The sequence below is a fragment of the Anarrhichthys ocellatus genome, unplaced genomic scaffold, assembly GCF_004355925.1.
Source record: "Anarrhichthys ocellatus isolate YVR2014 unplaced genomic scaffold, GSC_Weel_1.0 scaffold21, whole genome shotgun sequence".
NCBI lineage: Eukaryota > Metazoa > Chordata > Actinopteri > Perciformes > Anarhichadidae > Anarrhichthys > Anarrhichthys ocellatus.
Genome location: NW_022280051.1, coordinates 4,317,647 through 4,335,481, shown reverse-complemented (window position 1 = coordinate 4,335,481; position 17,835 = coordinate 4,317,647). Strand labels below are relative to the sequence as shown.

Below are 17,835 nucleotides of genomic sequence, written 5' to 3'. Positions count from 1 at the left end.
CTGGTGGAGTATAATGGGTGGAGAGAAAAAACGAGGAAGCCAGAGGAAGAAGAAAGAGACGCTTTTTTTTCCTCGTGTCTGTCTCGTGTTCAGGTCAGATCACACAGGGCTGACACTGGACTTGTACCGAGGCTGAAGGCAGGCCCGGGAACTGGCTCGGTCGGTGAAACATGCCTCTGAGAGCAATTAGGAGGCCAATTACTTTCTTCTTATAGAGGACGGCATGTCAGGGCTTGCCAGCTCCAGTGTGCGATCCTTCCTGACATCCGTCCCCAGCAACAGCCGACACTGATGCTCTTCATTTCCCGAATTCTGGTTCGAAAAGCGCTGCAGCTGGCCAGCTGGAAAAACTCACAGAAACAACAACACAAAGGAAAAGGAAGTCCAGAGGGGTTGCAGATTCACAAAAGCTCGTTGAGCAGTTCCCAACACCATAACGCACAGAATAGATCCGTTATGAGCAAATGCAGCGTAAGCAAGAGCAGCTTTCTTTAGCTGTTTACCACCCTGTCAGTTTCGGCCTGATTTTTATAAACGTCTTATTAAAATCAGGACTTGGAAATAAAAAATGTAATTAACTAAGCATGAGTGCCATTTGGTAATTCAAATTATGAGAGGTGACAGTTTGAGGCAGGATGTGCAGCTGTGATAATTCTTATTTTTGGTAAACAGCAGGAGATTTGAGCGGTGGAGCTGGATTGGAGGGACATTTTCCCAGTGAGACGTCTCCGCGGAGAGCCAGTTTGGCACGAGCTTAATGCCAGTCGGCCTCCGCTGGGCACCAGCAAGCAGTTGTGTCATTCAATCGCGGCCCAATCCGATCAGACAGAGAAGAGGCCGGCGGACCGCCGCCACACAGAGCCAAACTCCAGGGCCCAGTGGAGGTCAAAGCACACACGAGCACGCCGTCCAAATCCTCACAGGACTCGTGTGGCTGCAGCAGCGGGGCTACTTTCACACACATTTCTACACTTCTCAAGGTCTGGAAATGAATCATTCTGAAACTTTTCCAGACGTAGACAAGCATCTTGTCATTTAATGAAGACAGCGAGGCGTTTTTAATTATCACACACTGTCATAAGTCCCCAGAGTCTATTTTAATGTCCCCAGAGTCTCGTCTTAACTAAGCAAACACTATTTTGCGCTTTCGTTATGGCCAGGTCCCTCGAATCTAAAGAGAGTTCCTAGTTAAATAAAGATCAAATAAATAAACAAATTCTGACTCATCATACCAGCGGCGCTGGTTATGGACTCACTGCTTCTACCTGCTGCTCGCTGCTGTCTCAATCGATTTCCAACACAACAGCTCATCCTGCTCTAGTTTCTTTGTGACCATACTTGCCCGTGGCATCTCTTGCCTTCTGCATTTTGTGTATTTCATATTTCTTTACGGTAGATGTGATTTTTCAGTGCTCCAGACTGAGACTCCCTCAGTGGTCTGGACCCACCGGGGAGGCAAACAAATAAACAAACAACAAATCATGAAACCAACAGAGCCAGTGTCTGATATGTTTCTCTGATGTGAATCAATAATAAATGAATGTAAGAGTTTGACTACGTGCTGTAAAATGGGAGAGCCGTAAACATTACTTTTGTTTCTTTGTTGCGTCTTTGCAGTAACTAATGCATATAACATGAGTACGCAGTGAGAGACCTTTACAGCACCTTTAAAACGAGCACTGTAGCTGCACAGAAACCACGCAGAAGAGTTATTGAATCACGTAATGACTACAATAATTATCGGAACAACAAGTGGTATTAATATGCTGGAAAATGTCACTGAAAGATATATAACAACTGTAAAATTGGTTGTTAAATTATATGGTTGTTGGAATAAAAACATATACTACAGCATAAATAGATATTTTATTTCGCCCCCAGGTTTTCTGATTCTTTACACGTATTTCTCCAAACATTTGTTTCAACAACACATCCTCCATCCCTCTGCCACGCTCTGAATCCCAGACCACAGCTCTCTTTTGTCCTCATCCTCCTCTCAACTCTCCGGATGGAGCAGCGCTAAGCCCCTGTGACCTTGGAGTGAGGTGCGGCATCCTGAGAACCCGCCGAATAAGCAGAGAGGGAGCCGGGCACACAAACAGCCATTAGCATCCGTAATGCGGGGCTCTCTGTGCTGTGCCTATCCAGAAACCTCGCGGCTCGACCATCTTCTTTCATTTTATCCTACCAGGGAGGGGGAATCTCTCTCCCTGTGCCTGTGCACAGACTACATGAATAAAGGCACTGGCTTGCTCCAGGCAGAGCTGAAATTGCTCTATTACGGGGCTCCATTTGAGATCCGTGTGGGCAAGGCCAAGCACTGAGGCTTTTTCCTTTTTTTTCTGCTTACTTCTTTCTCTTTCCTTTGTAGTTTGGGTAGTATAGTTAGAGGAAACATTGTGACCTTCAGGCTTAAAGTAAAAGTATGAAACATTTCTAGCTGTTGAATAAGGAGAGATTTAACTATTGTATTCAGCGCCATGCTCTTTTACATCGTTCTTATAATAGCCTCCTAAAGGACTCCTAACGGTTTTCGTAGGACAATATCTCTTTCATCAGTTTTTTTCAGTTCAACATCTTAAGTAGAAAATAGGAACGGAGCGAGTATGATTAGCTAAATTGAATATATGAAATTGCTGCATTCAGTTCTGACTGGCCGTGATTATAGAGATGGATCCCCTCTTATATCGAGCAAAAAAAAACATTTCATTACTACACTATACGCTTTGCAGCTGCTGTATGAAAGCACTGTTGATCTGGCTTTTTTTCTCACTAAAAAACCACAACAGAGAAAGCACCAGAATGCCTGATCAGAGACATCAAACGGCCTTTATCTAATCGCTCGAAATGGCACATAAGTGGACTGAAAGGGTTCAGCAGGAGGACGATTATATAAGAATAAATGCTCACTTTGAGTTATTATCTATGTACAAAAGAGTTCCAACTGATGTGAAGTAAAGCCCGGCACGAGCTATCTCTGGTAATGCTGAGGACCGTACAATCAGGCAGCATTGTAGTTGAAGTGGGACCCTCTCCTGCATGATCATTAGGCAAATGGATGTGCGGCGTCGGAAAGCGAGCGCTGCTATTCGCTGTGATTTTTCTTTTTCCTTCTGAAGGTTCAGAAAAAGCGACGCTCTATATTATCTTTGCTGCTGTGTAATCATGTCTGAAATGCAAAGACAACTACACAGATAATTACCTTTTGTAATCCTCCTGAATACGTGTGGAAACCAGTTTGTCCTGAGTGTTAAACAAGTTGCATTGCTGTTTCTCTGCTCTCACCAGTAACCAGTAACCTTGAGAAGAAAGAGCAGAGCAAGATCGAGGTCCAGCTCTCAACTCCAAAACATCGTCTGCTACAATGATAGGGGCCATTCTCGATAATGACTGCGCTGAGGTAAACAGAATTAATCAAGATTACCGGACAGCGTCGCCTGCAGCCGGCTCACTGTAGTGAGAGAGAAAGGCTGGTACTCGGCACTCGTCGTGAGCACAGATAAATAGGTGATTTATAGGAGCCATTAATAGTGAGAGGCAGCCCACACATCTCATTACACAAGTTAGATTGTTTGTACTTTGTAAAGAAGCTGTGCCTCCGCTGCTATGAACGAGGACATTCAATCATAAGCGTTGCTTTGTATGAAATAGGTCAAACCGATGCAAACATAGAAAAACCATCAACAGATCATTTGGAGAGAAAACGAGGAAATATTGCAAAAAGGGCAGCATTGCATCATACCATGACTTGGTTTAAGACATGCTGCCTCAAAATACCCACCCCCATGTTTGATCATGTTTATTGTCTTCAGCCATCTGCAGCCGATAACCCTTGACTGAACAAGCTGTTAGTTATCCTATGAGGGAGCGTGCGGAGAAATATCCGCACTTGTTCAGAAGTGACTTCCCCGTAAAGGAGGCACTACTGCGGGCGATCCACAAAACAAAACAGAGGGTGAGAAGGACTCAAAAACCTACTCCGATGTCAGAGACGACATCTGGATTTTTAATTTAAATTAGAAGTAGGAGCAGCCTGTGAGGTGACATCGCTCCCGAGGCTCCGTTGCTCTGTGACTCACTGCTGTGTTGCCACCAGGAAAACCAGCAACAGCACTGACAAAAGGAAAAACACAGTCAATTTATGAACTTGTGTAACTGAACCTTTCTGATTTTATCATGTGGGGAAAAATATACAGAAGCCAAGCCAAGCCAAGGGATGTTCGTGTGACATTTAAGGGAATTAGGTGGTGTTCGGAAAAATGACAACCACTTTGTCTCCGTTAAAGAGCTTAGCCGAGACACGATTTCGTATAGCCGTCACGTGAGCTTTGAAAACACAAAGGAGGGTCTTTGCTCGTCTGGTGGCACTTGAGTGCACAGATAGCCGGGGCGGAAATATGCAAAAGTGTTGCCACGAGGGCTGGTCTTTTCCTTCTTCCTTCATCTATGTCAGGTGTAACATATACAAGCTGCCGTGGCTTTGAGAAATGATGCAGGGATAACAAAAAATGTTGCTAAAAAGAACAGAGAGCATGGCTTTACAATCTCAGAGCATCCTCCAGCTCCCTCCAGATGTCTGCTGGTTGCTCCATAAATCTCCCCCTAAATTGGCCTGATTTTTCATGCGAATGAGCGTGTGTGTGTGTGTGTGTGTGTGAGAGAGAGAGGCTGTCCTGGTCTGACCTTAAGCTGTGGGCCAACAGTCCAGACTGATCAGGCAAAGGGAAACCAACTGCCAGCACTACTCGGTCCGCCGTCAGGTGTTGACAACCTGCATAAACATCGAGTGAGGAGTGTGGCTCACCTGAGGGACAAAATCCGGCGTGAATAATCTGAAGAGTCACTCAGATGAGAACGAGTTTGCCCCGGCTAAATCTGTGATGTGAACGTGACGGTCGAGGACATCCAGGATGTTTACTCCCTGTTTTATTAATAGGAGCTATGGCCAGATATTATTTATTAGACAGCTGTGAACACGGTCAACGCCAGCGTCCGGTGAGCAAAGTGTTAGCTTGCTTTGTTGGAATGCTAAGCTAAGCGCTCGAGTTAGCAGTCAGGAGACGGACTGAATATCTTCTTACTTATCTCGTATCGCATTTATTAACTTACCAACTGTGTTGTTTTCTTTGTAGCAGATCCAATTTGTGATTTTATTTGATAAAATGCTTGGTAAATGTATTAATCTTCTTTGTAGAAAATGTATAAATACAAAAAAAAACAGAGCAACAACTCTGTTATGATATATGCAAATCAATTGAATCCACTGGCAAGCTTATTTTGGATGACTGACACAAATGTGATTGGTCTATTAGCCTATCAGTCATGCTATTAAGGTCTGCCATTATGAATCAGGCTTGATGGTTTGTGATTGGACACCAAAGCATATTGGGACTCATTATCCCCGACGGTTCTCAGCAGATCTGTCCAAATCCAAATCAATGAGCTCCACTTTAAATAAGAAGCACTATAACAGCTGTGACCTTTGGAGCGGCGAGGTCAACGTGACGCCGACGCTCGAGACTGATTGGCTAACAACGGTTTGGATCATCGGCATCAAACATGCCCGCTCACATGCAGCTGCCACCGTGAGTTATTTAACAAAGGCGAGTCATAGCGCTCTGTAGATAACGGCCTCAGGTCTTTATGCATGTGTGCCTGGGCTATCTCTATTGCCCCCTTACTGCTATGACGACACATACATACTGTACATATACACACACACACTGTAAACCAGTACATAGAAAAACTTCATTATGGCGAAACAAATGTGTCCTCAGCAGCAAATCAGCCCCAGCAGAAGGTGCTCTTCTGTAAACGTCTGGACGGTATTAAATTACACTGAAACTGACACTGCTGCTTAGTCCACCAGTGGTTCTGGATGAGCCTCTTGATGTGTGTTGAAAGCCCCAAACAAGCTCTAACACTCGTTTTGCTCTCTGAAATGTGCTTTTGATGGTGTCTCCTGAGAAACAGCGGGTCTGCATTTCCTCAGAAGCGCTTCGCCACGGCTGACGTGCTCCTATTTTGAATGGTCCTCCGTGGTGATGAGGTCATTTGTCTTGTGCAAAGGAGAGGGGATGTATAGTTGTCATACGCTGAGCTGGAGATAAATGTGAAGGGCTGAGACTGTGCCAGTGAAGAGAATTTATGCAGTCGAGCTTTTCCTCTCTCAGCTGCAGTGTTAGAAAAAAAAGAACTGGAAACAAAAAAGGGTGCAATTAAAACCGCAGAATTGAAAGCAGATGTCTGTTATTCAGTTACTTATTGATCTTCTGGATAACAATGCTCATGGAAAAAATATAACCAAATTCACGTCTGATTTTTCTACATGCTCTTTTTGTGAAGCGCGCTCTTGCCCTGCTTATGTTGTCTGTGTTGTGTTTGCCTTCCCAACGCTGTTTCAATGCTTTCATGCATCGTTCATGCTCGTGTTCAAAGCGGTCAATCGAACTCTGGTGCGGACTTAACAACGAGACCACGTCCGACCGAAAACAGTGGGTCTCCAAAGCGAACCTATCCATCCACCCCGACCTCCTCCATGAATGGACTTCAGCTGACTTTGATAAGGAACGTACAGTATTTGTGACGGGTCAGAAACAAACCCTTGAAATATAATAGTTTCGTTGTATGGGAACCTACATTTTTGGGCTAAAAAGGTCATCTGTGAATAAGAAATGCATGCTGTTGGGGCGACCCGAAAGCCGAGGGGTTAGGGCGCATGGGCACCAATGCACAGCAGAGTCTCCGGTTCGATTCCCTGCATGTCATTGCCCATCTCTCTTTACAAACGTCTCTCTCTTCTCACTAGTAAACAAAGACTCGGTGTCTTTTGTGTGCTGTCCACACAAAACCAAACAACAAATGGCTTCCTGAAAGGCGGGCGAGTCAATACCGCTCTCCTTTCTTTTACACTTAATGCTCTTCTTCCTCTCACACCAAAGTGCACATGTTAAAGACTAAATGGGTTGTTCAGCCGCTGCTGCTAACACCTCCTCCATCAACGGCTCAGCTCCTCCACCATACTATAGCTCTTCTACCTTTGCTGCTGTACCGGTTATGAACAGACTCACCGGGGTCCGACCCTGCAGGCGGGCTCGGCTACGAGGCAGTTTCATCGTCACGCAGTCGAAATTCCTCGCCGCGTGTATCGTGTTATAATTTTCTTGGATCGGGGGCAGGAACGAGTGTTTTCACAGCTATAGTGGGAATCCGATTATCATACAGGGATCACAGTCGTCATAGAAACCGAGGAGGGCGCATGGTGTTGAGCCACCCCTTACACATCCCAGAACATTGGGAATTAGTGTGAAAATTCAGCTCCCTTAAAAAAAATAAGGACGTGACAAAATGACGACACTTTCCCAAGCATCAGACGGTGTTTTGTTTGTATAACCTGCCCCTGTGATATGCAACCTGTTCTTTTTAGAAACAGTACTTTGTCACACACTTTCTCATTTGTGCATATCTTTACACAAGGCATCAGATATCTGTTAGTGAAAGGTGCAGTGGCTGCTGATAGGCCGAGGATTCATCTATTTTAAAGAGTCTTAACAGAGACTGTGTTACAGGTGGTTTGAAGGTTCATAGGCTGTAAACGGGCTCAGGTACTATAAATGAATCAATTGTAATTAATAACGCACCTCAACTAAACCAATTTCAATTCTGATCAGTTTCTAGCAGCCTGGAGGTGGAGGTAACAGCTTGCCAAACATTTTCTGGTAATTTTTTGTTGTGCGTTGCTCTCTGCCTGTTAATGTCTTTGGAACATTTGGGAAAGAACCGGCTGCAACAGCTGCCGCGGCGAGGACATACTGTAGGACAGACTCCAAACAGATTCACGTGGGACGGGAACCTTTGTCAAGCTCTCATCACCAATTAATGCCACATGTTTCTTAATACACACAACGGAGAGAATCTGCTTACAATTAAGCAGATTTTGGCCAAATTAGGGAAAATATAGACATCTGCAAACACAGCATGGCTAAGATAGCACATGCAAGCGGCAACAAAAGCGATTTCTTTATCAATTATACGTAATTTCTGTTTGTTATTGCCTCATCATTTCATTTCAGACTGATAGATGTGGAAGCTGTAGAGCTGGGTAATAGTTCTGTGTCATTTCTCGACTTTTATTGGTGTATCTTTATTGGTTCATCCTTCTTCATAAAGCTTGTGTCCAAATTATTACAAATTACACTCACAACAAAATGAGTTAAAAAAGGGTTTGTAAGTCTGGTGTACAGATGAGTCGATCAATAAATTCATCGTCCATTAATGGTTTACGACATATTTTCAGTAAAAATGCCCCAAAAAAATCACTTCTCAAATGTAATTATTTGTCTTCTTTGAGAGTAATTTGAATTTTTAACCACTTGTAACTATTTTTCCAACATTTTCAGACAAAAAATGAATGAATGAAAATAATCTGCAGATTAAAGTAAACGAATCGCTGGTTATTGTTTAAGCAGATGAGGGCTGAGATGAAGGAACTTTTGCATCTTTCTGCGAGAATCGTCAAGAAAGAAAGAATGAAGCCAGAGTGTCTCCACACCAGGAGAGGGCCGCCATCTGCCAGCTCACGCTGCACAAAGCTTCTCTTATCACCGCTCATCCTGAAAAGTTTGTTTCACACCTCTCCGTCTCGCTCTTTGTCTTATTCCTGTCACGCGTCATCTACTCCTCCTTTCTGCATTTCCTTCACAAAGCAGGTGTAATATTAAACCGGTGTGTCTTGAGACTTAATTAGAGCCTGTCGCCGCTCTAAATTATAGCAGTTCATGAGTGCGGACGGCCATCCTGTTCTTTACCCTGTCAAGACATTCCTGCTTCATTCATACACTGAAACAAACAGACTTTGCCTTGAAATTATCTAGTTTAGATTTCCACCGTGTTGTCAGAATATTTAATTACCACCTGGGTTTAAAAACATCTATTGTTGCCTTGTCATTCATGAGCAATGAGCAGGGAATTGCTAAAGCATGCACAACACTGACAGAGATATAGTAATCACAAAACATGATGCATTTAATCATGAGGGACAATGACTGTCCGGCTCGGTCATTCAGCGCGGAGCGACACTCTGTCATGCGGCGTGGAAATGCGACTCGGGGTCGACCCTGAACCCTCGACCCCTCAGCCGCCCACCCGGCGGCGCCTCGGGGCCGCAAACAAGTTCCCAACTCACTCTGGTAAACACGACGACGCCGCCGCGCACACCAAAAGACACGACTCACCGCTCGTCAAGCTGACACAAAGGAGGATGCAGCTCAGACGCTGTGCGAGTGGTATAATAACGTGCACACAGACATGATAGCATATTCTCCGGAGGCTCAGGGACAAACAGATAGGCCCGGTTGAATGGGATCGATGCGGAGGATCAATACAGGGGTGCCTGGTGAGCGCTAAAGGCACAGAAGAGGCCGGCGTTTGGAGAGCCAATGACCTGACAAGGACGGTCCTTGACTTTCCTCGTACTTAAATTGTGAAGGAAGAGATTAATCTCTGAGAATCACAGCTTCTTGTTTTTGTCGACACACATGAGAGAAAGCAGAAATGTGAGGATATATACAGTATATGTATATGAACTGGCTGGCGCCACACACTGCGCTCCAAGGTTAGACTGCCTCCTTAGTGCCAGTCAAGCTTACCAGAGCGTGATGCGGGCTGGATTGATTGATGGACTAAAGGGGAAAAGGCAGGTGGGCTAAGAGGAAGTGCACAGGAGAGAACCCGATGTCAGACACCGTCACTGACCTGACTGGTGCATTCAGGGCAGAGAACGGAAGTGGCTTTAAAGGCGTGTTTCAGCTCACTAAAAGCTCTTAAACCTTCAGCTCCAGCAACACTTTGTCAAGACGGAGGGGAACATGGAAAGAACAATATGACTGACATCACATTTTGTTTCAAATTACACGAGCCGCTGTTAACACTGACCTCCTCCACCTTTTTCTCCTCGTCAGTGTCTTGCGTTGTATTCATCACAGATTTGAAGAATGTAATTACTTTTAAATCAGGATGCCGTGCAGCGATTTTCATCTGCCGGACTGACGCCTCTCGGACACTTTGGACATAATTAATGCTATGGCGATGAAAGACGATTAAAACTAGAAGAATCTGACATGCAACAGTGACTTCTGAATACCGACTGTGGCTGGAAATATTTTTCTTACTGTCAACAAATCCCATGAAAAGACCAAATCCAACAGTGTGTTTGTCAAACTCTCAGTACTTTTTGACTTTCCTACCCTGTCTGTGACTCTCAGTCTGAACCCCGCTCTTTCCTCCAGATGATATCTTTCAAAAGCGATCACAAAGATAGAGGCTTTCATCTTAGAAAAAGGCTCAGTAGCTTCCTACAACAGCTGGGCACTGTTGTTGTTTTTACTCAAAACGGAGTAAATGGCACGTTGGGGACTATTTTAAGTGGATTAATACACATTTGGTACTTTAGATTGTCTGGCAGCAGGAAGGTGTACGTGGGATGGAAATAAACTACAGTGCCCATGTTCATCGTGATGAAGGAAAATGTCACTCAGTCTATCAAATGTCCAGTCCAGAGCTCAAGGTGGCATCTATTAGTTAGTACGATCAATAACCCAAAAGCCAACGATATTCAATTTAAAATCATACAGAACAGAAACTTCACATTTGAGTATCTGGAACCAGCCAAATGTTTGCAAAACAGTTTTGTTTCAGTGCGAATGGTTCAGCACTGAATGAAATCCTGAATGAGCATTCATGAGGTGAACGATGTAAAGAATAATCAGGATCTGTGTGTAACATGAAGACGTAGCTGTAACAGGAATCAGCACAGCCCAGGAATGAACAGAAAGGCTTCTTCCTTTTAACTGAAACAAAATGCAAAACACCAATTTATTTAACCTTGCACTCACTCCCTAAAGACTCTTCAGTCTGGAGGGGGAACTCGGACCAAGCAATGGCTATTGGTGGAAACTGTAAATTAGCACATCGAGTATTCAGTGAATGTCAAACTCAAGCCACAATAATCCGGAAGCTCGTTCTCTTCGTGAACTACGCTCTCTCTCTCTCTCTCTCTTCACTCTGTGCATCGTGGGTAATTTGTTCCTCCTGGGGGTTCATCAGGAGCCAGCGAGGTTATTTACACTGACAGTTATGGGGAAGGAGAGAGAAAGACTTAAACTATGTGGAGGATATGTTTAGAGAAGATAACCGATATCATTTTTACTCCACGACTTGTTCTTGAACAGAAACCTTGTTTACAAAGCCTCCCACAACTTGGCTTATAAACTTCCTTCGATCTCAACTTTCCTTTCCTTTCACAAGCAAGCAGCCTTGTGAGAGACGATAGAGACTGGTTAACATGATGTGTCAGCGGCGTTCATGCCGCGGCGGTTTCAGGTCATAGACTCGAATGTGGAAGAGCGGATTTTGTTCATTTGGCTTCAAATTTCCATGAAAAACTCGTTCCCTCCGAAAGAATTCAGTCACGACTTTTGGCAGCAGGCGAAGGTGACGACGGATGAAAAATGCATGAGGTGTTAATCACATTGATCTCACACGTCGCCATATCTACACACACACACACACGCACCTCTACCTTTTTCCTCTGATCTGAGAGCAGGTGATGTGAAACTGTACGGAGAGAAAGAGATAAAGAAGTGGAGAAAGAAATAGGTGAACAGTAAGTACTACTGCACTGCCTAAGGAGGGAAATGCAAAGGCCCTGATTGCATTCTAACAGGCTTTTCACACCTGGCTTTTCTGTGCAAATCTCCACCAATGCAATGCTGGGAAAAGGTGAATTCACGCTCACACAGAAGCCCTTTTGCGTGACTTGCCTCTCTGCACTTCTCCTCTGCACTCAGCAGGAACGGGAAGAAACTTGAAATGTATCCGCGATGCAGCTCCTTTCTCCCTCAGCCCTGCAATCATGACGACATAAATCTCAATGTTGCACATGAATGCAGCGTTTATTTGCGTGGGTGTGTATTCGTTTCCGGGTCACTGCAACTGTAGGCCATGTGAGACACACAGTAATGGGAACTGTGTCACCCATATAGCGGACCTTCTGGATGGTGGTATCTGATAATGCACTCCAAAGTGGACATCTGAGATCAGTGATTATCCTCCATTTACTGCGGCCTGCTCTCCTTTAGGGCATGTCGATGCATCAAAGGACAGAGTTCAGAGAAAATGCCTGATTTTGAAGATAACCCTCCGGATTTTTCCTTCCGGTGACAGCCTTTTAACACGCTTGATCCTTTAATTGCAGTAAACCGGGAATGACTTGAAGGTTACAGAGTGATGGTAACACCACTGACCCTGGTAAATAGAAAAAGGGAAACTCTGGAAATAAAGACAAAGAGTAGTAATGGGTTTATATTCCCCTTGCTGCTGTCTTTTAACATTGACCACAGAATGAATTTATCCCAACATGCTTTTATCAAAATTTGCGCTTTTGCTCTGATTGAATAAAATAATTCACGATCTTTCTGATCCAAGACATTAGAGGAGCGTCTCTCCATTCATTTGCGCTTTGATCGGGTTGATTTTGAAGCTGACGAACATCAATCCAGGTAACGCAAAGCAAGAGATCGGATAATTTCATATTTTCTGACCATGATACAGCTCTAAAAGAAAGGATATTTTCTTTTATCCTTATTTTTGTCTCTTTGCTTTGTGCTTCAACTACTGAAAACCAGAAGGTTGTTGCTATGCAACAATTAGATATGTTTGAGGTGTGCTACTCTCCGGCTTCCTTTTACCTTTCAGTAACCTCCTGCGCGCTGAGTGCTGAAAGAATTTGCACTTTCTTGGCGCTGTCAGCTTTGACCCCCTTCCCTCTCTGTAAATAGAGAGTCTCTGGTGAATATGCAGCCTTCTGTGGAGTCAGAGATGCAGGGATAAAAAGCAGCTCTTCTTTTTTCCGCTCAGATCGGCGGCAGACAGCACGCTGATTTACACGGCGCAGCGACAAGGACGACAGCTGCAGCGTACCGAGATGGAAAATATATCCTCGTCCCCAACGCCAGCCTCCCTCCTTCATCATCCCTCTTCTTCACTTTAAGCTCAATTCACATCAACTCTCTCTTCATGTGTCCCAACCTCCTGCCATCAGTGTTTATGTTGCCCAACATCACCTCCTCAGCTTAGAAGCTGGGTTTTATTGATGGGAGTGTGGGTACGAGGAGGAATCGACTACGACAGGTCAGAGGGGAAAAGCACACGTGTGAACCCTCACCACCGCCTGTTTGAAACTTGACCGGCAGTCCAAATTCTGTCTAACCTGCCACACATGTCACTGTTTCACACTGGGAGAACAGTCTCCAGTTTATTAGCTCCGGACAGCACGCAGCCTAAAGAGACAAGCACGTCTCAGCTGAGAGAAAAATGACTTTTATGGTGCTGACAGTTGACGGAGGGCAAAGAGGAGGGGACTGAATGGATGGATGCCTCCCAGTTCACGGTGGCGAGCCGAGCCGGAAAAAAAACCAGCCGCACACGTGTTCGCCTCTTTTTCCCGGACCGTATTATTAACGCACCAGCGGAAAACACTTAACTCATGCCTATTCAATTATGCTAATGCATACATATACAAATGACCCGGCTTAGTTATTAGCTGCCTCAATTAGGGGACATGCGTATGAGGGTTCAGACGAGAGAGAGAGACGAGTGACGGGTTGTTTGCCGTCTACTGGTGACAACAGAAGCCTCGGGGGCAAGACTTGTATTGTTTCTGTCGGGCTGGAGATCCTCTGTACTTGGAGGACATGCAGCAAGGCACGAAATCAATGTCATGCTGAGCCGGCCTTTGCATATTTGTGTGGACGTGTGTGTATGTGTGTGTGTGTGTGTGTGTGTGCGTGAGAGGCTAAATGCATGAACAGAAGCAGCTCTTATCTTTCCAACTTCTCTTAGTGTACTGAGAGGCGGCATCCAACATTTTCCCGTGAGCGCCATCACCAAAGATCAGAGAGCAAACCACACTGAGCTTTCATGCAACGGCCCGATCGCAAACAACACTTTTTCACGTCTGATTTCTCACCTTCTTGCTGTGTTACCGTTATCACACACAGGATGTAAGACACGGCTAATTCATTTATTAAACCGGCTGATTAGCAACCAGCTGTAGCACACACAGCCTTGTTTCTTGGAAATAAATGTTATTGTATCGACAATTAATATACAATAAATCTGAATCACGGATTTGCGCGTACATACATAGTAAATTCAAATCAATAAAATGGATCAACAAAGCCATAACTGACTCATAAATCTCATCTATTGCAGCCAAAGCAGATTAATCAGAATGATGTGCAGTGTGAAATAAAGCTTGTTGGATGAGAGTGTTCGTCCTCGGTGTGATGCAGTGATGCTGAGCAGGATTTTTGGGTGTGATCTTTGTCGATGCAACAACAGAACTAATATGCCAACCTGCAGTGTCATCAATTGCTGAATCTGGAGTGGGAGAGTTCAATCTTTTCTAAATGAGTTTCCATTTGGTTCCAGTTTTACTGAAATAAAGATTTTTTTGTAAGGATTAGGGCTGCAGCTATTGATTGCTTACAGTAAGTATTCCAGAACTCTACCAATTATCCCATTGATTTATCTCTGCAATAGTAAATATACAAAGAATAAATAATTGAAAAAGAATGTAAAAGAATTAGGCAATTAATTAATTTATCTTAGTTTTTTTGTTCACGATATTTGTTACCATGTCTTCTTTCTCAAAATATTTTGTAGTTTTTTCCTAACATGTTAATACTGAATACCTGTCTCTGTCTCAAACACCAGGAACAACAAAGTCTGATGTGTTGTAATCTTGTAAATATATCAGAATGTTGGCAATAAACCAACCAAACTAAAAAAAGCAGACTGTCTTCCATGAACTCAAATTCAAGCTTGTCTCCTGACATGTCGTTGCTCCGAGGGCATAAAGCTACGGAGCCATATGAAAGTGCATCATGCGTATCCTTCAATGCAAGCAAACAAAGATGAAACGCTCCAGTGATCCACATGCATTGTGGCAAAAAAACAAAACAAATTTGGCAACTGTTGTAATTATTTAGCCGGGCTACCTGGGTAAGTACTGAGCACTGTTGCCTGTGGACTCGACTGACAGTCGTTGTTGGTTCGTAAACACAAATAGATTTAAGCTAATAAATATTCAAACTCTGCAGTGACGGTCGCCTTCTGCAACCAGAAGGTAAAACCTGTCAGTCCCCACCGTATATCGCCTAATCACCACATGAATAATCTTTACAAACAAGGCAATATCCTCCATCTCGTGTCTGCTTTGACACTGGGAGCTCGCGGCGTGTCTCATTATATTTGCTGCCATTCCTGAAGTCTTCATTCCCGTCTGACGCTGGTTTTACGGTCTATTGGCGCTGTCCACAGGAGGTGGTGCTGAAATCTCACCCTCCTCTGCCTGTGTCCACCTCTCTCCCTCTGAATGCTGAGGCGCTGTCCGTGGTTCTGAATCGGCTCTGCCCACAGAGGGGGGGAAAAAAAATGATGATTTATTTTTTTTTTCTCACCGGCTGGGTTACTGGGCGGAGCAGATTGGACTTCGTCACAGCCGGGTCTGTCTGAACGAGGCAAACAAGCCAGAGTCTCAGCAGGCAGGGAGCTCCACGCCCTGTTTGCTTCTGAGCTGCCACATGAGACAGCGTCATCTACAAAGGGATGGGAGGCCTGAATACATCCCTTAGATGGATATTAAACATGAGAGGGGTAGAGGCTGGATGGAGTATCACGTGTATCGAGGAGAAAGATCTCGGCGATACTTATTTTTGCACAAATGTGACAAAAAAAAAAAAGGGTTGTGCTATATTTCAGCAATCAAAGGCATCTCCCGTCCTCTCTACCGCTACTTAACGCCTGTGTTTTTAATATTCAGTCCAACACATTGGGAAAGTGCATCCAGTGGGATGTTGTGTGAAAACAACGGCTGATCCCGGCTCACGAGAGGCCGGCCCCTCTCTCGGTCCTGACTTTCCCCGGAGTAGAAAAGCCAGCCAATCAGAGAGTGGATGAAGCAGCGAGTCACGGAGGGAGCAGGACTGCATCCAGTGGACCGAAAGGAGCCGCCTGCCACTCTGGGCAGGAAAAATGTAACGTCCACGGAGGGAGTGATCCGGTCAGGACACACACAGATACAGGAAAAGCACGCTCTTTTTGGGCTAAAGTGTAACAGATTTAATGCCGAAAGTGTCTCTCTTCTATCACAATTTTATGTTTTTGCTCTCTCTTCCACAACGCATGAGACAGGTGATTACTGTCTAAATGTTGCCACCGCTTAATAACTAACCAAACACTCACTGTAACACAAGGTTGCATGAAGGTCAACATGCCTCGATCCAAACACAACTCGGGCTGAGCTGTGTTTAAGCTTCATAATGGTTCAGCACAGTCCGGTGTGTGTTATTCAAGGCTTTCCAGCCGCTAGATAAACAAAAACCCTGTGTGAATGGGCCGTGTGAATGTGTGCTAGAGACGCTCATTAACTATTGATGCAATGGGAGATCTCACAGCTGGATACACATCAGACGCCACAGACACACATTCGGTAGTTGTTGAACCGCATGACAATGCCAGCGGGCGCAATAGGTTACGAGAAAAGGAGTGAATTGTTCGTTTCAAGCGAGAAGAGGAGATAAATCTGAAGGTAACAATGTGCAACAATATGAAAGGTGAGCAGATTGTTCAGGTCCGCTATGGGATGTGCAAATCCTTTTTTTCATGGAGCAAAAAAAAAAGAAAAAGGGTGCAGTGGATGTGAATAGAGTTTAATGGACCTCGCAGGAGAATAAAGGATTCTGAAGGTGGTGGGAAAATGAAGTCAAAATGGATCTGAAATCCAACTGAATTAGTTTTGCGTTTATAAAGACCGGAGCCGCGTGTTGGCTTTCATGGGTCGAGACAATGGAATCAAATAGACAGGGGCCTCTTTCATGTTTCTAAATGAGAGAAGACACAAAAAAATATAATTGTAAATTGTATTAAGAACAGAGAAGCTTTTGTTCAGCCTCTGGCTTTGTTTAATAGTCATCCTGCACGTCAGCATGCACGAACGGAGGGAAGGATTGGAAGGAAGAGAGATCGACTAGTTCAGTTCAGTTTGAATCTGGGATAATGAGAGTTGAGAGAGAGAGAGGAAGAGATAAGAGGCCACGATGACAAACCACAAACATGACAAACAGCAGGAAAGGGAGTACAGTGATTCGGTTACAGTATAACTTCTCATTAAATGACCTGGGTGAGCAAGCCTCGCTGTCGTGATATACACACAGCTGCAAAACACGGCACGTTTCTCTTTTCTGTAAGGAAACAGCTGTCTCCTCGTACTATAATGATGCCAGCGTTGCCGGGCTGAGCCTAACTCTCCCTGGCGGTCTGCTTATCCCTGCCTGTCACTACTGCCACGGATCGCAAACCAATGCTGAGACCTGCTTTCAAGCAACTACAAAACATGAAGCCACAAACAGAATCATTGGGAAAAACTGAATATATGTGCAAAAATATCTCGAGTAGGAGTATTTAACGCCGCATCATTTGAGGGCGAAAGGATCTGTGCCAAAACAAATAAAGTGAGACGGAGAAAAAGTGCTTCCACTGGTTTCAGTGTCTCCAGTCTTTTTGTCCTTCTCAGTGATCCCTGTCATTGTAAATCTGACATGCGCTGACATCTGTGTGTCATCCTGGATGAGCTGCAGTCCAAAAAGACACTACACCTCCTCCTCCTTATCAACCCTTATCAACCCGACTCGTCCAGTCACAATTACAGTACAGTGTCCGGCTCACTCACACACACACACACACACACACACACACACACACACACACACACAC

At 44.5% G+C, this 17,835-nt stretch overlaps 1 protein-coding gene across 5 annotated transcripts in view; it reads right to left on the bottom strand.

Annotated features, from left to right (window-relative positions):
- Positions 1-17,835, bottom strand: part of syt1a (synaptotagmin Ia) — a 128,217-nt gene that overhangs the window by 49,690 nt on the left and 60,692 nt on the right. The gene's annotated exons all lie outside the window — the stretch shown is intronic.